Source organism: Coregonus lavaretus, assembly GCF_964263955.1.
Source record: "Coregonus lavaretus genome assembly, chromosome: 10".
NCBI classification, from domain to species: Eukaryota; Metazoa; Chordata; class Actinopteri; order Salmoniformes; family Salmonidae; genus Coregonus; species Coregonus lavaretus.
In genome coordinates, this window is record NC_139997.1 from 41,558,588 (window position 1) to 41,580,662 (window position 22,075).

Below are 22,075 nucleotides of genomic sequence, written 5' to 3' on the forward strand. Positions count from 1 at the left end.
GCGGTATGCAAATTGGAGTGGGTCTAGGGTTTCTGGGATAATGGTGTTGATGTGAGCCATGACCAGCCTTTCAAAGCACTTACATTTACATTTACATTTTAGTCATTTAGCAGATGCTCTTATCCAGAGCGACTTACAGGAGCAATTAGGGTTAAGTGCCTTGCTTAAGGGCACATCGACAGATTTTTCACCTAGTCGGCTCGGGGATTAGAACCAGCGACCTTTCGGTTACTGGCACAACGCTCTTACCCACTAAGCTACCTGCTTACCCCACTTCATGGCTACAGCTGTCAGTGCCAAGGGTTGGTAGTCATTTAGGCAGGTTATCTTAGTGTCCTTGTGCACAGGGACTATGGTGGTCTGCTTGAAACATGTTGGTATTACAGACTCAGTCAGGGACATGTTGAAAATATCAGTGAAGACACTTGCCAGTTGGTCAGCACATGCTCGGAGTACACGTCCTGGTAATCCGTCTGTGAATGTTGACCTGCTTAAAAGTCTTACTCACATTGGCTACGGAGAGCGTGATCACATAGTCATCCGGAACAGCTGGTGCTCTCATGCATGCTTCAGTGTTGCTTGCCTCGAAGCGAGCATAGAAGTGGTTTAGCTTGTCTGGAAGTCTTGTGTCACTGGGCAGCTCGCGGCTGTGCTTCCTTTTGTAGTCTGTAATAGTTTTCAAGCCCTGCCACATCCGACGAGCGTCAGAGCCGGTGTAGTACGATTCAATCTCAGTCCTGTATTGACTCTTTGCCTGTTTGATGGTTCGTCGGAGGGCATAGCGGGATTTCTTATAAGCGTCCGGGTTAGAGTCCCGCTCCTTGAAAGCGGCAGCTCTACCCTTTAGCTCAGTGCGGATGTTGCCTGTAATCCATGGCTTCTGGTTGGGGTATGTACATACGGTCACTGTGGGGACGACATCATCGATGCACTTATTGATGAAGCCAGTGACTGATGTGGTGTACTCCTCAATGCTATCTGAAGAATCTCAGAACATGTTCCAGTCTGTGCTAGCAAAACAGTCCTGTAGCTTAGCATCTGCGTCGTCTGACCACTTTTTTATTAACCGAGTCACTGGTGCTTCCTGCTTTAGTTTTTGCTTATAAGCAGGAATCAGGAGGATAGAGTTATGGTCAGATTTGCTAAATGGAGGGCGAGGGAGAGCTTTGTATGTGTCTCTGTGTGTGGAGTAAAGATGGTCTAGAGTGTGGAGTAAAGATGGTCTAACATGCTGGTAGAAATTAGGTAGACATAAGCAGCTTTTGCGTAATGGGAATGTGGTGGAAATAGGAACCTGGAAAAGCCCAATGTTTTTCTCTTATGAAGTTCAAAGGGCATCGTTCAGAGACTGAGGCATGCTGAGGGAGAGGAGCGCCATTTAATCAGTTGGAAAGGGCAGGAAATCTGCACTGAGGAACTGTGTGAAGGCTAACTGTACCATTACTAAATCCATTAAGACTGCTCGCCTATTGTTTTTCTGAATGCCTTCTCTGTTTCCTCAATAGAAAGATACGATTCTGCCTCCCGTGTGGCACAGCGGTCTAAGGCACTGCATCGCAGTGCTTGAGGCTTCACTACAGACCCGGGTTCGATCCCAGGCTGTGTCACAACTGGCCGAGACCGGGAGTCCCATAGGGCGGCGCACAATTGGCCCAGTATCGTCCGGGTTAAGGTTTGACCGGGGGGGCTTTACTTGGCTCATCCTGCTCTAGCGACTCCTTGTGGCGGGCCGGGCGCCTGCAGGCTGACTTCGGTCGTCAGCTGAACGGTGTTTCCTCCGACACATTGGTGCGGCTGGCTTCCAGGTTAAGCGGGCGGGTGGTAAGGAGCGCGGTTTGGCGGGTCATGTTTCGGAGGATGCAAGACTCAACCTTCACCTCTCCCGAGCCCGTTGGGGAGTTGCAGAGATGAGACAAGATCGGAATTGGATATGACAAAATTGGGGAGAAAAATAATAAGATTCAATATATTTTTTCTTGTAAAATCTTTGTCTCTGAACTAAATTTCAGGTTTTTGTGTGGTGAGATGTAGTATGAGGGCTAAGGTTCTCTGATTTCATCTGGTTAAGAGTGGTTGTTTCATATCAGTGTATCAACAGTTATTTCTATTCCAGTCTAAAGATTTATTTGTTTGAGTAATTCTTGGTTTAGTGGTTCATTGTTCACCAGGTTTTTTACCTGATTGCACCTTCTATTAACTTTTTAGATAATGTACAGTTCATCTGTAACATAATAAAGTCATAGACCTAGATTACCTATAAAACAATGGGTTTTCATTGGAAACCTTAAGAGTCTGTCTGGTTTAGTCAGTGTGATAATGATGATAGACTAGGCCATTTGCATTTCTCGGTCTGCCCTGAAAATCACCTGAATGGCAAATATATGCAGTAGGTAAAAAAGTAGTTATTCCAAATGCACCAGCCCAAGACCAGTGTAATTGGAGGAATGCGATGAAGTGGTATATTACTGTGTCGGGTCCCCTTACCCTCCCTCCCTTCTCCCTCCCTCTCCTGCAGGAAGATTAACTGAGTGTCTCTATCCAGAGGCCTGTTTTATAATAATGATTGTATAATAAAAACCCACTAGTGCTCTCACTCTGTCTTCCCCGTTCATGAAATTTGATTAGGCTTCCATGATTCCACTTTCAGTGTATGACGTATCCGTTCTTAACAGAAATGCCATGGTTAGATGGAAATACACTGAGGGTGTTAGGAATGTGTTCTATGGCAGCGGCAACTGAGATGAGCACAACTTCTGAAGTCACACACGTCTGAATCCATACGGTTGTAGTTCAAACAGAAATGTCAGGCTGGCAAACATACTTAGAAACATGGTGGTTGATGCCATATAATGTCCTGTAAGTTGATTGATTAATCATGACTTTCAGAGCTTTTTTGAAGTCCCAGTGTGACTTCATTACAAATACAGTACATACAGTGGGGGAAAAAAGTATTTAGTCAGCCACCAATTGTGCAAGTTCTCCCACTTAAAAAGATGAGAGGCCTGTAATTTTCATCATAGGTACACATCAACTATGACAGAAAAATTGAGAATTTTTTTTCCAGAAAGTCACATTGTATGATTTTTTATGAATTTATTTGCAAATTATGGTGGAAAATAAGTATTTGGTCACCTACAAACAAGCAAGATTTCTGGCTCTCACAGACCTGTAACTTCTTCTTTAAGAGGCTCCTCTGTCCTCCACTCGTTACCTGTATTAATGGCACCTGTTTGAACTTGTTATCAGTATAAAAGACACCTGTCCACAACCTCAAACAGTCACACTCCAAACTCCACTATGGCCAAGACCAAAGAGCTGTCAAAGGACACCAGAAACAAAATTGTAGACCTGCACCAGGCTGGGAAGACTGAATCTTCAATAGGTAAGCAGCTTGGTTTGAAGAAATCAACTGTGGGAGCAATTATTAGGAAATGTAAGACATACAAGACCACTGATAATCTACCTCGATCTGGGGCTCCACGCAAGATCTCACCCCGTGGGTTCAAAATGATCACAAGAACGGTGAGCAAAAATCCCAGAACCACATGGGGGGACCTAGTGAATGACCTGCAGAGAGCTGGGACCAAAGTAACAAAGCCTACCATCAGTAAAACACTACGCCGCCAGGGACTCAAATCCTGCAGTGCCAGACGTGTCCCCCTGCTTAAGCCAGTACATGTCCAGGCCCGTCTGAAGTTTGCTAGAGTGCATTTGGATGATCCAGAAGAGGATTGGGAGAATGTCATATGGTCAGATGAAACCAAAATAGAACTTTTTGGTAAAAACTCAACTCGTCGTGTTTGGAGGACAAAGAATGCTGAGTTGCATCCAAAGAACACCATACCTACTGTGAAGCATGGGGGTGGAAACATCATGCTTTGGGGCTGTTTTTCTGCAAAGGGACCAGGACGACTGATCAGTGTAAAGGAAAGAATGAATGGGGCCATGTATCGTGAGATTTTGAGTGAAAACCTTCTTCCATCAGCAAGGGCATTGAAGATGAAACGTGGCTGGGTCTTTCAGCATGACAATGATCCCAAACACACCGCCCGGGCAATGAAGGAGTGGCTTCGTAAGAAGCATTTCAAGGTCCTGGAGTGGCCTAGCCAGTCTCCAGATCTCAACCCCATAGAAAATCTTTGGAGGGAGTTGAAAGTCCGTGTTGCCCAACGACAGCCCCAAAACATCACTGCTCTAGGGGAGATCTGCATGGAGGAATGGGCCAAAATACCAGCAACAGTGTGTGAAAACCTTGTGAAGACTTACAGAAAACGTTTGACCTGTGTCATTGCCAACAAAGGGTATATAACTAAATATTGTGAAACTTTTGTTATTGACCAAATACTTATTTTCCAACATAATTTGCAAATAAATTCATAAAAAATCCTACAATGTGATTTTCTGGATTTTTTTCTTCTCATTTTGTCTGTCATAGTTGACGTGTACCTATGATGAAAATTACAGGCCTCTCTCATCTTTTTAAGTAGGAGAACTTGCACAATTGGTGGCTGACTAAATACTTTTTTCCCCCACTGTACATTGGCTTGCGAAAGTATTCAACCCCCTTGGCATTTTTCCTATTTTGTTGCCTTACAAGCTGGAATGAAAATTGATATTTGGGGTGTTTGTATCATTTTGATTTACACAACATGCCTACCACTTTGAAGATGCAAAGTATTTTTTCTTGTGAAACAAACAATAAATAAGACAAAAAAACAGAACTTGAGCGTGCATAACTATTCACCCCCCCCCAAGTCAATACTTTGTAGAGGCACCTTTTGCAGCAATTACAGCTGCAAGTCTCTTGGGGTATGTCTCTATAAGCTTGGCACATCTAGCCACTGGAATTTCTGCCCATTCTTCAAGGCAAAATTGCTCCAGCTCCTTCAAGTTGGATGGGTTCCGCTGGTGTACAGCAATCTTTAAGTCATACCACAGATTCTCAATTGGATTGAGGTCTGGGCATTTACTAGGCCATTCCAATACATTTAAATGTTTCCCCTTAAACCACTCAAGTGTTGCTTTAGCAGTATACTTAGGGTCATTGTCCTGCTGGAAGGTGAACCGCCGTCCCAGTCTCAAATATCTGGAAGACTGAAACAGGTTTCCCTCAAGAATTTCCCTGTAATTAGCGCCATCCATCATTCCTTCAATTCTGACCAGTTTCCCAGTCCCTGCCGATGGAAAAACATCCTCACAGCATGATGCTGCCACCACCATGCTTCACTGTGGGGATGGTGTTCTCGGGGTGATGAGTGGTGTTGGGTTTGCGCTAGACATAGCGTTTTCCTTGATGGCCAAAAAGTTCAATTTTAGTCTCATCTGACCAAAGTACCTTCTTCCATATGTTTGGGGAATCTCCCACATGCCTTTTGGCGAACACCAAACGTGTTTGCTTATATTTTTCTTTAAGCAATGGTTATTTTCTGGCCACTCTTCCATAAAGCCCAGCTCTGTGGCGTGTACGGCTTAAAGTGGTCCTATGGACAGATACTCCAATCTCCGCTGTGGAGCTTTGCAGCTCCTTCAGGGTTATCTTTGGTCTCTGCCTCTGATTAATGCCCTCCTTGCCTAGTCCGTGAGTTTTGGTGGGCGGACCTCTCTTGGCAGGTTTGTTGTGGTGCCATATTCTTTCAATTTTTAAATAATGGATTTAATAGTGCTCTGTGGGATGTTCAAAGTTTCAGATATTTCTTTATAACCCAACCCTGATCTGTACTACTCCACAACTTTGTCCCTGACCTGTTTGGAGATCTCCTGGGTCTTCATGGTGCCGCATGCTTGGTGGTGCCCCTTGCTTAGTGGTGTTGCAGACTCTGGGGCCTTTCAGAACAGGTGTGTATATACACTGCTCAAAAAAATAAAGGGAACACTTAAACAACACAATGTAACTCCAAGTCAATCACACCTCTGTGAAATCAAACTGTCCACTCAGGAAGCAACACTGATTGACAATAAATGTCACATGCTGTTGTGCAAATGGAATAGACAACAGGTGGAAATTATAGGCAATTAGCAAGACACCCCCAATAAAGAAGTGGTTCTGCAGGTGGTGACCACAGACCACTTCTCAGTTCCTATGCTTCCTGGCTGATGTTTTGGTCACTTTTGAATGCTGGCGGTGCTTTCACTCTAGTGGTAGCATGAGACGGAGTCTACAACCCACACAAGTGGCTCAGGTAGTGCAGCTCATCCAGGATGGCACATCAATGCGAGCTGTGGCAAGAAGGTTTGCTGTGTCTGTCAGCGTAGTGTCCAGAGCATGGAGGCGATACCAGGAGACAGGCCAGTACATCAGGAGATGTGGAGGAGGCCGTAGGAGGGCAACAACCCAGCAGCAGGACCGCTACCTCCACCTTTGTGCAAGGAAGAGCAGGTGGAGCACTGCCAGAGCCCTGCAAAATGACCTCCAGCGGGCCATAAATGTGCATGTGTCTGCTCAAACGGTCAGAAACAGACTCAATGAGGGTGGTATGAGGGCCCGACGTCCACAGGTGGGGGTTGTGCTTACAGCCCAACACTGTGCAGGACGTTTGGCATTTGCCAGAGAACACCAAGATTGGCAAATTCGCCACTGGCACCCTGTGCTCTTCACAGATGAAAGCAGGTTCACACTGAGCACATGTGACAGACGTGACAGAGTCTGGAGACGCCGTGGAGAACGTTCTGCTGCCTGCAACATCCTCCAGCATGACCGGTTTGGCAGTGGGTCAGTCATGGTGTGGGGTGGCATTTCTTTGGGGGGCCGCACAGCCCTCCATGTGCTCGCCAGAGGTAGCCTGACTGCCATTAGGTACCGAGATGAGATCCTCAGACCCCTTGTGAGACCATATGCTGGTGCGGTTGGCCCTGGGTTCCTCCTAATGCAAGACAATGCTAGACCTCATGTGGCTGGAGTGTGTCAGCAGTTCCTGCAAGAGGAAGGCATTGATGCTATGGACCGCCCGTTCCCCAGACCTGAATCCAATTGAGCACATCTGGGACATCATGTCTCGCTCCATCCACCAATGCCACGTTGCATCACAGACTGTCCAGGAGTTGGCAGATGCTTTAGTCCAGGTCTGGGAGGAGATCCCTCAGGAGACCATCCGCCACCTCATCAGGAGCATGCCCAGGCGTTGTAGGGAGGTCATACAGGCACGTGGAGGCCACACACACTACTGAGCCTCATTTTGACTTGTTTTAAGGACATTACATCAAAGTTGGATCAGCCTGTAGTGTGGTTTTCCACTTTAATTTTGAGGGTGACTCCAAATCCAGACCGCCATGGGTTGATAAATTTGATTTCCATTGATAATTTTTGTGTGATTTTGTTGTCAGCACATTCAACTATGTAAAGAAAAAAGTATTTTAATAAGATTATTTCATTCATTCAGATCTAGGATGTGTTGTTTAAGTGTTCCCTTTATTTTTTTGAGCAGTGTATATACTGAGATCATGAGACACTTAGATTGCACACAGGTGGACTTTATTTAACTAATTATGTGACTTCTGAAGGTAATTGGTTGCACCTGATCTTATTTAGGGGCTTCATAGCAAAGGGGGTGAATACATATGCACGCACCACTTTTCCGTTATCTTTTTCATTTCACTTGACCAATTTGGACTATTTTGTGTATGTCCATTACATGAAATCCAAATAAAAAATCAATTTAAATTACAGGTTATAATGCAACAAAATAGGAAAAATGCCAAGTGGGATGAATACTTTTGCAAGGCACTGTAACATCCTTTTCAGAAGTAACAATTTATCTTTGAACGTGTATGCCTTTCTCCTCTTTCCCTCGTAGTGGAGGGGGCATATGGAAAACAGGATGTTTTCTTTTGAAACACACACAGCCCAGTGTTCCATTGTGTGTTCTCTTTCCTGACATATACCTCTGGGAGCCAGGGGCAATTGAACAGAGCAGCCGATGGGCTTCTTAATGAAGCGCTTGTTTTAAGTCTGGGAGAGCGGTGCTGAGTGGAAGCAGGTGGCGTGGGCTGGTGCTTCTCCTGCACAGTCAATTAGTGCTCAGTCTTCACATGCACAGTGCATGTATGCATGCTCACCACACACACACACACTCACGCACAGGCACACCCACACCTCGGGCAAGGAGAAAGACCCAACAAACCAAAGCTATCACCCTGCAAATGACATCCACCCCTAGTCCTAGATTATTGTCTGAATCTTGGCCCAGGATTCACATCCTCTCTCCAGACTGATATACAGTAGACAGACATACCCTCTCAATATGAATAGCCTTGTGTTTATTCTCGTCTTACAAGTGGCCTAATCTTCTGTTTGCCTTATTCATTATGGTCTAAACATCACAAATGAGTCCTGTTGAATGTGTCTGTCTCAGATTTGCTGAATGTAGCATTGTGTTTCGGCTTTCATGGTGTGACAAATCCTAATTGGCCTTCGGGGTGGAATGCTGAGAATATTGTGTTGCTCTAATTGGGTTTTGCCATAATCTGCCGTTACTAGAGATGCTCCGGCACAAGCCGCATGGAAATCGTGTAACACTTGGAATCGGCTGCCAAGATGTATTGATTTAATTAATCAAAAGAGCTTCCAGCCTTGGAACATGCTCTGTAGTAGCAACCCTCCAGAGAAGGCTGACTGACGAGGCCTGGTTGGTTAGTCGATTCTGCAAAACAATATGGGATTCCATCAATTCTGTGTGTCAAGAACATGGAGGCTAATAGGGCTAGGGTTTCTCAAGATCAGAAATGGCACGTTATTCAATATACATGTGGGGTTCAGCGAGAGTGAATCACATTGGACTTTAGACTGATAATACTAATCTGATGAGATATTCATTCTCTACAGTTAAGACCAGAGATCCACGCAACACACTGACGATCTCTGTACTCTGTAGGCCTAGTAGAGATGGCTCTGCAGCACTACCTCTGCACTGTACTGCATTATGCTTCCACTCACTCCTCTGTATTCCCACTCTCAGCCCCATACAGTACAGACCAGTATGGTCACACCCACTCTTTCTCTCTGTGTGCTGACCAGACCCATGACCTGGCCATCCGCTGCATCCAGAAGAACATCACAAAGAACAAAGGAGTGAAGGGCTGGCCCTGGTGGAAGCTGTTTACCACCGTACGGCCCCTCATTGAGGTGCAGCTCACAGAGGAACAGATCCGAGGAAAAGACGTGAGTGTCTCTCTCTGTACTATACATGTTAGCCTGTTTAGCCATCCAACCTCACACCCACTGCAAATCTGATTCAAGTCTCCAGAATTGCTGTATGATGTCAGCTGGGAGTGATGAATATCTCCTTAGTGTTGCATAGGATTCCAACATGGCTACCTCAGCTGTTTCTACTGTCTCTTTCCCATTCTTATAATTTTCATTGTACTGTATGTTCTCTTCCAGGAGGAGATCCAGCATCTAAAGGGGAAGCTGGAGAAGACTGAGAAAGAGAGAAACGAACTGAGACTGAACAGTGATCGACTGGAGAGCAGGGTGAATCTCCTGGGGCCTTTCTTCTATGCACTGCTTTCTGGGAGAGCATTTGCTGCAGAAGTGGTATACAGTAGCTCAGTCTAGGGCTGTTGCGGTGACCGTATTACCTGACGTATTACCGCCACACCGGCGGTCACGAGTCATGAAGGGAGTCAAATTCCACGTGACCTTTTAGTCACGGTAATTATGCTTCTCCAAGCTGCTGATGGTCATTAGAAGCCTACCAAACTTGCTTACTGCCTGGTACTCAGCACTCTATTGTCCCTCTAATCACTCTGACATCAATGCAAATGTGTTCGAAAATCGAATCAAACACTTCATGAGAGCCCATGAGTTTATGTTGCGCAACATTTCTATAAGCTATGCAATTACATTTTTACATTTTACATTTGTCATTTAGCAGACGCTCTTATCCAGAGCGACTTACAGTTAGTGAGTGCATACATTTTCATACTGGCCCCCCGTGGGAAACGAACCCACAACCCTGGCGTTGCAAGCGCCATGCTCTACCAACTGAGCTACAGGGGACAATTGCATGAGGAAACAGAGTGATGGCCTCTACTAAATAGAGGAGGATCCCATCAGCTTTCTGTAGGCTAGGCCTACTATAGTTAATTCTCAACTTTCCTAATATTAAGCACATTGCTTATCTTTAAAACAGGAGTATAGCCTACCTGGCTGGCATGAAAATGAACCACGGGAAAGGCGCCCTCCATTTAAGTGCATAGATGACATTTATTCTTTCCCGCCGCCCCTGTTTCTAGACAGGTGCATGATAATTGTCCATTCTAAATCAAAGCAAATTTCACACATTATTTAGTATATGTAAAGACAAGATTAAATCAAGAATAGTCTGATGGGTGACAATATTTGCCTATCACTTGTGAATTATATATGATATATTATCACTTGTGAATCATAGTCGCACACCTCATGTAACCTAGCCCATAGGCCTATATGTCTTGATAAGTGGCCAAAAATGTCTTAAAATTAAGCTTTACAAGGGATTTAGAGCCTAACTGGCATACATAAGCAGCGCGTGAGTTTGATGTTTGGGGAAGATAATTTTCAACATAAAAATGCACCTTTACAATAAAAGCATTTATATGCATAATCGCATTTGCGGTCACTTTTGATAATGGTGTTTTCCCGCTAATGGAACATACCCGCTTATAGCCTACTGCCATGTGCACATTGCTGCGCTTATAATGTGAAGAAATAGCCTAATAGTTTATCAACATTTTAAGCTAAACGTTCTGATCTGTTGTGTCAGCCATATTGCGTAAAAAATGTTTTTTTTTTTATATGTTAGTGTTTGTATTAATGTGGGATCTATTGCATCCCACAACTGTCCCAGACTATGTTTGGAATATTTACTTCTTGCACAGAATAAAATAGGTAGATTTTTTTTACTATGGGGGATAGTAGATTGACATAGGCTAGTGCTTTTGATGTTCATTAGGCTTACTCATCTTGTTGGCTGATGAAAAGTAAATGTGGACAGTTCTTCCAATATCTTCAATATGCACCTCGGAATTGGATAAGGAATCGCACAGTTGCATCCCCGATTTGAATGAAGATCATCATTAGTCGCATCATGCAGCTTTAAAATGTATTAAAAATCTAAACATATAGCCCAACGTTTGTAGAACAACTAAAGTTACATTAATAACTCTAACTTAAGCATATAGGAGTACCTATTTCTTTGTTAACTGCTCAACACAGAATAGCTGCATGTGCGCACTCCCTCAAATCGTTTGGAGAAAATATTTATATTTTATTCTGTTTTGTTAAATTGTATTCTTCATACTATAAAATAATGCCACGGAATTCTAAGCACATTTTGTCTGCTAAATGAACTAGTGTAGCCCACAGCCATTTGGCATAGCCACATCAGCACCTAACATAAGGACAACTCAGAGAATGCTATTCTGTTCTTCTGAAATAGACTACATTTTCTTCATATCATGCTTCTTTAGACCTGTCTAAAATAAATAATGGATTTATTGTGAAGGTGTAAGCTATATTACATGGATTTATTAGACTTTTTAAAATGTAATGTTCCAAAGGTCTGCATCAGTGGCTTATAGGCTATGTGTGGAAGCCAGGAGATGCTAAGTGTGTTTGTTAAATTAATGGTAAATTACCCTGAGACCGACAGTTATTTGCTTGACAATCACCGGCTGATTACATTTTGTGACCGCCACAGCCCTAGCTCAGTCATACTGGCTTTATTCACCAGAAGCTGTGTCAGGTTATCAACTCAAACAGTCCACCGTTGTTCATTGTTTGACTCCGTCTGTGATAAGAAAAGTAGTCTGAGGATATCACTCTCAGGCTTCATAAGGAAGCCTTTTTATGGTGAGTAGGCCGGGCCATGGGGCATATACATTGACTGCTGTGTGTTCCTCCAGATCTCAGAGTTGTCAGCGGAGCTTGCAGACGAGAGGAACACTGGAGAGTCGGATTCCCAGCTGCTGGAGACCGAGACGTCTGAGAGACTGAAACTGGAGAAAGACATAAAGGACCTACAGGTACAGACCGACACATGCGCACTCACTCACTCTTGAGGAGCTGTACTTAACCTACTGTTGACTAGTCAATTTTTTTTCTCAGTGAGCCTAAGTAATAGGACATGTAAGTTGGTGCATGGACGTAATATTTAGTAGAGGGAATATTCAATATTCTGTCTACCTTAGGCTATGTTTGACTTGATGAAGAAGCAGATGGAGTGTATGGAGATAGAGGTGATAGAGGCTCGTCTCATCAGAACAGCAGAGCTCAACGGGGACGTGGACGATGATGACGATTCAGGTGAGTTCTTCTGATGCCTAATGACTATCTACACAAAACTCACTGTAGGCATGGCGACTATTCAGTTGTAATTATGGCTGAGGAAAGGAAATGCATTTGACTACTTGTAAAAGAGGATACCCATGTATTACATAGTAAAGACTAGGATGTAAATTGCAACTTCTGTTTTTTCAGAGGCAAACAGACACAGCTTAGAAAGTGGCCCATGGTATTTAATAGTTCCAAGCTGGTAATATGAAGGGTGTTGTGTGACTCATCAGTAGTACATTATTTGAGACTACATACAGTAGGAGAATTGGGTCAAAAGTTGCATAATGACATAAATTGCCCATGAATTGGCCCATCTTCTATGGATTTACAGGTGTGGGATTAAGATGCCCACTGTCAGGCCTTAGTCCTTTCTCTCTTTCTCTCTGATCTCCTTCTGCATTTACCGAGGCATCATGCTGTGAGTTTATTGTCCTTGAGTCTCTTTGTCCCTAAATCAAGGCGATCGAGTACCCAGCCCCCACACCCTCAGGAATAAAGCCAGAGTTTGAAGGTTTCAGATAAATGAGAAAATAATATTGTGGATCAGAGCCGGTGGCCCCTTGAAGCTGTCAATATGCTATATATATGCAAATGTCTGTTCGTAGTGGAAAGCTACAGTGTTCCTGTGTGAAGGGGGAATGGAGAGCCTCTCAAACATCTGAGAAATGAACCTGGACACGCCTCTAGTCTCCACTGCTCTAGTGTAGATAGGCTCTGACAGCCACTGCTCTGGGCCCAGTTAGAGCTCTATATGCCATATTAGGTTCTGCCTCTCCACTAAACCCTTACAGATTCTATAGTCTGTTTCAATGGTGTCCGGTCAATCTTTAAAAGTATTTACTGGTAGTTGATGAACTTTGAATGTCATCTTACCTTGAGACGATATCTTCAGGGATATTCTTGTTCCCTTGTTGAGTTTCTTGAAGCTTTTTCCACTTGTATTGTCAAGTCATGATGAAGAGTTTGGTAGAAGAAAAGTTTGTCTGTTATTGGCAACATGTGTATGTGAGAGACACTGCAAATCTTCTAAATCCTAATGATCCTCAGCAGCGTTGAGCCTCGTTCAGTCAGCCAGTCCAGCATTAGAGGATCGGTCACTCCAAATGTCACATGGTCTGTCTCGGTCACTCCCTGACCTTATGTACTGTCACTGGTCTGTCCCACAGGAGGAGAGTGGCGTCTGAAGTACGACCGAGCCATCCGGGAGACTGAGTTCACCAAGAAGAGACTTCAGCGGGAGTTTGAAGACAAGCTGGAGACGGAGCAGCAGAGTAAAAGAACTCTGGAGAGGAGGGTATGGCCTGGGTGTTACACTCATTCTGGCCTTACCATGTATTACTCTGGTGCACATATTCACCGGAGTTATGTTCATATGCATCATAACATTCATACGTGTGTGTGTGTGTGTGTGTGTGTGTGTAGCTGACGGACCTGCAGGCGGACAACGATGAGGTGCAGCGCTCTGTGCAGCAGCTGAAGAAGAAGTGTAGCAGACTGACGGCTGAGCTGCAGGACACCAAGCTGCACCTGGAGGGCCAGCAGAGCCGCAACCACGACCTGGAGAAGAAACAGAGGAAGTATGTACACGCACCCACTCGCAGGCACACGCGCGCACACACACACTAATACACAAGAGCAAAGCCTTCATTCAACAGCTCTGGTTTTAGAACAATTACTATATAAATAATTTTCAAAGAAATTTCCATTTGGACACATACAGCACTAGATGCCTTACCATCCAGAAGAGTGAGAAGTGAGAAACCTGTTTCTTTTGTCTCCTGAAATGTTCTTACATACACTAGCTGACCTACCCAGGAGACAAATAAACATTTCTTCATTTGAACAGAGAATAGAGACAGGCTGTAATCTGTGTAATTGCATTAGCTGAGAAAATGAGTCAGACTTTTAGCACTTGAGAGGTTTGTGCTGTGGCAGAACGTGATCTCTCCCCTGGGGCTAATTGAAGATGCTCTGTGGGAGTAATCATTTTCAGCTGTGCAAAGCCGAGGACCGCTTCTCTTAGAGAAGAAAGAAGAGAATTAAGGGACCTGACAGTTAGAACACTTCACAATGCAGTTGAACACTCCTAAGTGTGGCTGCCCCAGACATTTGAATAGAACATTATGGTCATGATGAGAATGCTATTGTAAATTAACAGCCCACTGTTAACATTTAAAGCTGAGTGCTGATAATGAGTCTAGAATGGAGGCTGTACTCTTAGTAATAGTCCTCAGTGGGATGAGAGGAGGTGAAATGGTTCCTCTTATTGCAGTGAATTAAGTTCTAAGTGATTTAATTCAACAAATGGGCCTGCTTAAATATTTGATCTTAGACTGAAAGTGTTGTTGCTTGCGTCATCAAATCTTCTACTTCATTCATAGCATCCAACAACCTATTGGATGAAAATGATCTGTAATATTGATGATTTATTGGGTTTGTCTGTAAGACCGAACTCAGTGGAGAGTGAAGGAGAGGTCTGTGTATGAAGGCTTGTCAGTAGTGTTATGTGTTGCAGGTTTGACTTGGAGCAGAGCCAGTCCCAGGACGAAGTGCTGAGCGAGAGGACACAGAGAGAGAAGCTGGGCCGGGAGAGAGACATGATGACCGGGGAGCTGTTCAGTCTGCGCCAGCAGCTGCAGGTACAACCTGGACACAGATGATAGATCACAATGTAATCGTTCCCCCTGGGGAGTCCATGTCCTCTCTATGTCTGGCCTAGTCCAGGAGTCCTTTGAGTGTCCATGTCTCTGTGCTGCCCCCTGCCTGCCTGCCTTCAGGACAAGGACATGGACCTGTGTGCCGTCCAGCTGAAGGTGGAGCATCTGGAGGTGGAGCTACAGGACCTGTCCTCCCAGGAGTCCAAGGACGATGCGTCGCTGTCCAAGACCAAGAAGACGCTCCGCGACCTGGAGGCCAAGGTCAACGACCAGGAGGAGGAGCTGGACGAACAGGCTGGGACCATCCAGATGCTGGAGCAGGTGAAGAAAGGAAGAATACAGAGCCCATATAGAAGTTTTCGGTCTAGAACTGTCTATTTGTTTGTGTGTGTGTCCTTCAGGCCAAGCTGCGTCTGGAGATGGAGATGGTGAGTCTGAGGCAGACCCACTCCAAAGACATCGATGGCAAGGATGAGGAGGTGGAGGAGATCAGGCAGTCCTGCAGTAAGAAGGTAGGACGGATGCACATAATATGTGACTGATGTATTTTCCACAGCAGGCCTATTTGTGATTTTATCACCTATGCATAACCTCACCACTTTAGAGTAACAACATGCCAACCCATGTCACGTATACAGCAAACAGCTCTGACCGGCACGTCAACAAACACACACATTAAATGTGTAGGCAATCATGTGTCAAATTACACTACACTCTGAATTCAGTCATGGCATGACAACCAGATCTGGTAATGGCTGTCGACTTGACATGTTGTTTGGAACGTTTTGAGGACATACTTCTAGAATTACACATTTGCAGGGAACTTCTTACACACAGTAATTTCACATTGACAGTCAGACATATAATGCCACATGTAGTATGACATTGATCTGGCCCTCTAACCTTAGACCTATGAGGACAACATGTGGTGTGATAGATGTTGGTGGGTGACACTGCAGTGATGGTCATCTGTCAGCCTGTCCCAATGACTGTGTAGTTCCTGTCCTGAGTCTACTGACCTCCCTCCTGTCTTGTCTTGTCGGTCTGTCCATCCTACAGCTGAAGCAGATGGAGGTACAGCTGGAGGAGGAGTATGATGACAAGCAAAAAGTCCTGCGTGAGAGGAGAGCGCTGGAGGCCAAGCTACTGTCTGCCCAGGACCAGGTACACCATCACACTGTCACTGACCACTGTGTGTGTGCGTCACACATGGGTTCAAATGTTGTACAAATGTTGTCACATGGGTTGGATATAATATTTCCCCCATCGTTTCCTATGACCGAAAAGAGCTTCTGGACATCAGAACAGCAATCACTAACCTCGATTTGAATGAATAATTCTACTTCAATGACTCGGCCGCACTGGACATACTGCTCACCCAGGACCAGGTCCTAATCCCCGACACACTGCTCACCCAGGACCAGGTCCTAATCCCCGACACTCTGAAGAGGAAAAGACAGAGATATAGAGGCTGACTTGGGGGCAGCCTGACGAAACTATGGAGGAGAGTAAATAAACCCCCTCTACCCTCTGTTCTATTGCCGAATGTACAATCACTGGAGAACAAACTGGACGAGCTCCGTTCCAGACTATCCTATCAATGGGACCTGAAGAACTGTAATATCCTGTCTTTCACAGAGTCGTGGCTGAACGAGGACACGGTTAATATAAATCTAGCTGTTTTTTCTATGCATCGGCAGGACGGAACAGCAGCGTCTCGTAAACTTAAGGGCAGGTGTGTGTTTCTTTGTTAACAACAGCTGGTGCACAACCTCTAATATTAAGGAAGTCTCAAGGTTCTGCTCGCGTGAGTTAGAATACCTCATGATAAGCTGTACCAAGAGAGTTTTCATCTATAATTTTCTTCCCTGTCTACTTACCACCACAAACAGATGCTGGCACTAAGGCTTTAATGCAGGGAGACTTAATGCAGGGAAGCTGACATTCGTTTTACCTCATTTCTACCAGCTTGTCACCTGTGCAACTACAGGGAACTCTAGATCACCTTTACTCCACACACAGAAACGCATACAAAACGCTCCCTCACCCTCCATTTGGGAAATCTGACTAGAATGCTATCCTCCTGATTTCCTACTTACAAGCAAAAACTTCAACAGGAAGTACCAGTGACTCGCTCAATTCGGAAGTCGTCCGATGAAGCGGATGCTAAGCTACAGGACTGTATTTCTAGCACAGACTGGAATATGTTCTGGGCTTCATCCGATATTGTTGAGGAGTTTACTATATCAGTCACCGGCTTCATTAATAAGTGCATTGAAGATGTCGTCCCCACAGTGACCGTATGTACATATCCCAACCAGAAGCCATGGATTACAGGCAACATCCGCACTGAGCTAAAAGCTAGAGCTGTTGCTTTCAAGGAGTGGGACACTAACCTGGGCGCTTATAAGAAATCCCGCTACACCCTCCGACGAATCATCAAACAGCCAAAGCGTCAATACAGGACTAATGTCAAATCCTACTACACCGGATCTGATGCTCGTCGGATGTGACAGGGTTGCAAACTATCACGGATTACAAAGGGAAACCCAGCCATGAGTGCCCAGTGATACGAGTCTACCAGACAAATTTAAATGCCTTCTATGCTCCCTTCGAGGCAAGCAACACTGAACTATGCGAGAGATGCTGTTCCGGACGACTGTGTGATCATGCTAAGGGTGGGAAATTAACCTTTTGGTCCACCAGCCACTGTGGCAGGTAGATTTAAAGAAATCTACCAGCCACTCAAATTTGTTTTACCAACCGTCATTTGTTTTGCCCCATAATTACACCAAAAACATACAAAATAAACGGATGAGCATGCTTTGTTTTTCTAAAACAAGAAATGTATTACTAGTAATAAGTAAAGGGGTGTGTTGCTTCTACAACTGAACATCAAGAATCAACAAAATGCCTACCCATCCACAAAAGGCTGAGTGATGTGGCTTATTTATTATTATAGTTCAGGGCTCTACGCTGACATTTTTTACAAGGAGTACATGATGTGCTTCTAAGTAGAAATGTAGAAGCACACAAATATATCTAGGAGAACAAATTAAAGTATTTGTGTGTTTTAATTATAAGAAATTACAACGTTTTTAGGAGTGATCCATGCTCAATCAAGCACAATCATTAGGTGAGACAAAAATGTTCAGCTGCCCCTTTACCATGGTAACTTGGGCACTTGCTGGTCTGTGATTAAAGAAATCTCTGACTGGAACGTCTTCCTAGCAGCAGACAGTTGCAGCGAACTCAAACTAACATTGAAAAACAACCAACTGGCCAAAAAACATGAGGACAAAGTCACACTTTAGTAGCCTTTCTTGTCAATTCGACCAACTTCTACATGTGGCCTTTGGATAAAAAAAAAGGAATGTTCCCAAATGCTCTATGTGACCACCTGCCAACGTGGCTGGTGAAATAGACATTCTTACCCGCCAATGACAAAATTGACCCACATTTGGCGGGTGTTAATGTTCAAACCTTATCATTCTCCGTAGCCGATGTAAGACCTTCAAACAGGGCCAGATAGATTATCAGGGCGTGTACTCAGAGCATGCGCTGACCAGCTGGCAAGTGTCTTTACTGACATGTTCAACCTCTTCCTGACCCAGTCTGTAATACCTAAACATTTCAAGAAGACCACCATAGTCCCTGTGCCCAAGAATGCGAAAGTGTAACCTGTCTAAATGACTATCGCCCCGTAGCACTCACATCTGTAGCCATGAAATACTTTGAAAGGCTGGTCATGGTTCACATCAACACCATTATCCCAGATACCCTGGAGCCACTTCAATTCGCATACTGCCCCAACAGATCCACAGATGACACAATCGCTATTGCACTCCACACTGCCCTTCCCACTTGGACAAAAGGAGCACCTACGTGAGAATGCTGTTCATTGACTACAGCTCAGCATTCAACACAATAATGCCTTCAAAGCTCATCACTAAGCTAAGGTCCCTGGGACTGAACACTTCCCTCTGCAACTAGATCTTGGACACTTCCTGACAGGCAGCCCCAAGGTGGTGAGGGTAGGCAACAACTCATCCGCCACACTGACCCTCAACACGGGGGCCCTTCAAGGGTGTGCGCTTAGTCCCCTCCGTACGACTCCAACTCCATCATTAAGTTTGCGGAGGACACAACGGTGGTAGGTCTGATCACTGAAGACGACGAGACAGCCTATAGGGAGGAGGTCAGAGACCTGGCAGTGTGGTGCCAGGATAACAACCTCTCCCTCAATGTCAGTAAGACAAAGGAGCTGATCGTGGACTACAGGAAATGGAGGGCCGACCACGCCCCCATTCACATCGACTGGGCTGTAGTGGAGCAGGTCGAAAGCTTCAAGTTCCTCTGTATCCACATCACTAAGGATCTATCATGGTCCAAACACACCAACACAGTCGTGAAGAAGGCACAACAATGCCTCTTCCCCCTCCGGAGGCTGAAAAGATTTGGCATGGGCCCTCAGATCCTGAAAAAGTTCTAAAGCTGCAACATCGAGAGCATCTTGACTGGTTGCATCACCACTTTTATGGCAACTGCTTGGAATCCGACCGCAAGGCGCTACAGAGGGTAGTGTGTACGACCCAGTACATCACTGAGGCCGAGCTCCCTGCCATCCAGGACCTCTATACCAGGCGGTGTAAGAGGAAGGCCCAGACTGTGCTCTCTGCTACTGCATGGCAAGCGGTACCAATGCATCAAGTCTGGAACCAACAGGACTCTGAACAGCTTCTACCCCCAAGCCATAAGACTTCTAAACAAGACTGCTATTTAGCTAATCAAATGGTTACCCGGACTACCTTCATTTTCCCTTTTTTGCACCAACTCTCTTGCACTGATTCTATGCACACACACACTGGACTCTACCCACACACTCACACATACTTACACTGACACCCCAACACACACACACACACTTTCACATATGCTGCTGCTACTGTCTATCTATCCCGTTGCCTAGTCACTTCACCCCTACCTATATGTACAATACATAGCTATCTCAATTACCTCGTACACCTGGACATCGTCTCGATACTGGTACTCCCTGTATATAAACATGTTATTTTCTAGCCATGGTATTTTTATTCGTTATTCACAGTGTATTTATTCCTTGTGTCACTTTCAATTTTATATATATTTTTTATCTTAACTCTGCATTGTTGGAAATGGACCCGTAAGTAAGCATTTCACTGTTAGTCTACACCTGTTGTTTACGATGCATGTGACCAATAAATACCTTTGAATTTGATTATTTGTTATTTAAATACTTGTTCTATGTGTATTTGAGTTTTCAAATAATGTGGCCCGAATCAGCTACTTCTATTGGAAGTATTTGAAAGTATTTTCAAATAATTTCGTATAAATAGCACACGATTTGAAAATATTTTCAAATCCTTATTTCCAAATAGATTATTTGAAATACCAAAGAGACCTGGGTTCAAATGCATGGGAATATTTTAATATTTGTATTTGAAAATAGTTTGTTTTTGAGTATTTCTAAATGTCTTTGAAAGTAATTGAAAGGTCCTATTTCAATTTGAACCAAGGTCAATTTGAACCGAGGTCTGGTGTGTGTTGCGTGTGTAGTGCATTTTTTCGTGTGTGTGGGCGAGCCGTGAATATGTGTGCCCACCACTTTAACCTTGATGTTGTCTGGGAATACTGATTATTATGTCCCACAAGTTCATCACAACAAGATCTACCTCTGTGTCTTGTAATGGGCTCTGATAGTTTGCTGTGAGGTGGGAGCTCATGGTGAACCCAGTAGTTACTGTTTAGGGGTTCTACTCTAGGTGGGCTGCAGGGACGTGGAGACAGAGAAGAGGCTGAGGAAGGACCTGAAACACACCAAAGTGCTGCTGGCTGACGCCCAGATCATGCTGGACCACCTGAAGAACAACGCCCCCAGCAAGAGAGAGACCGCCCAGCTCAAAAACCAGGTACACCACCATACATTACGCTAAATGGCCCATCTTATTATCATCATGTCAATCTGGTACTTTAGTGACATTCTGACAGCTCTACCACTACAAATGATCCTGTCAAAATGAATTGCGCTTGCTCTCCTGATCAAGGACAGGGTGTTGAGTTTTCTGATTTCGGAAGATCCTGATTTAGCTTTTCGCCCTGACCCTCACCTTGTAATCCTCTCTCCCCCTCTCTTCTCCCTCCTGCTATATCTCCCTTCACAGCTGGAGGAGTCCGAGTTCACATGTGCGGCGGCGGTGAAGTCTCGTAAGGGCATGGAGATGGAGATCGAGGACCTGCACATCCAGATGGAGGATGTGGTCAAAGTCAAGATGTCGGTGAGTGAGATCCTTCCGTTGCCAAGATCGTTTTGAGAGGAGTCCCTACCATTATAGCTGCCTAATGCCTACTGTGAACTGCACACAGAGTACGGAGGACGTGCACATCAGTGTGCTGCATTTCCATTTCCTTTTAAAGGAAAATACCCCTCAAAAACTATATTTTGGTGTTTATTTCATTAGTCCACTGTTGTATACACCACGAGTCTCCCTCCTACAGCCCTCTGTGTGTCTCAGCCAGGTGTTCATTGTGTAGAGACAAAGAGTGGAGGTTCAAACCTGTAATCTCTGCAACACTACACACCAAATGACCTTGTGTAATTACAGCGTTTTATCACGTTTTAGATGGCACAACAAAAACAAACCACAGTGTTATTAGAAACAGCAGGCGAGCCTGTTGCATCTTTTACTCCCCCTTTCACACACGGCAGACTATTTTAATATTGTGTAAAAACACTGCCATGAAAATGTACACATCTTTCCCCACCATCATGGAACATTGAAATGATAAGTATTTTTTTCTGGAAATGTTGCATTTCTCGGTTATGTGCTAATGGATTAATTAACTGTTTATATTTTTTGTCCTCATTAATCCGTTCCATAATCGTCTCCCCAGGAGAGTGCTCTCTGTGATTTAGAGAAAATTATGGGAGGAGAGTGACACTTGTGGTCCTCTGGGGAGGGCAGAAAGTCATGACGGCCCTGTAGTCTGAACTGCTAATTGGTGCGTTTATGGCTATGAAAGGTCTTCTAAATGTCTCTAGTTTGGGAAGGCATACTGAGAGGCTGGGTGT

General features: G+C 44.6%; 1 pseudogene across 1 annotated transcript in view; it reads left to right on the top strand.

Moving 5' to 3' along the window:
• LOC311135696 (unconventional myosin-XVIIIa-like) overlaps positions 1–22,075 on the top strand; it is a 112,643-nt pseudogene that overhangs the window by 61,929 nt on the left and 28,639 nt on the right. Inside the window, exons 21-32 of the transcript in view lie at positions 9,011–9,154; positions 9,377–9,466; positions 11,881–12,000; positions 12,166–12,280; positions 13,477–13,604; positions 13,733–13,887; positions 14,826–14,949; positions 15,088–15,288; positions 15,369–15,479; positions 16,027–16,131; positions 20,769–20,915; positions 21,168–21,281. The product of the transcript in view is annotated as an unconventional myosin-XVIIIa-like (transcript). The remainder of the gene's footprint in view (positions 1–9,010; positions 9,155–9,376; positions 9,467–11,880; positions 12,001–12,165; positions 12,281–13,476; positions 13,605–13,732; positions 13,888–14,825; positions 14,950–15,087; positions 15,289–15,368; positions 15,480–16,026; positions 16,132–20,768; positions 20,916–21,167; positions 21,282–22,075) is intronic.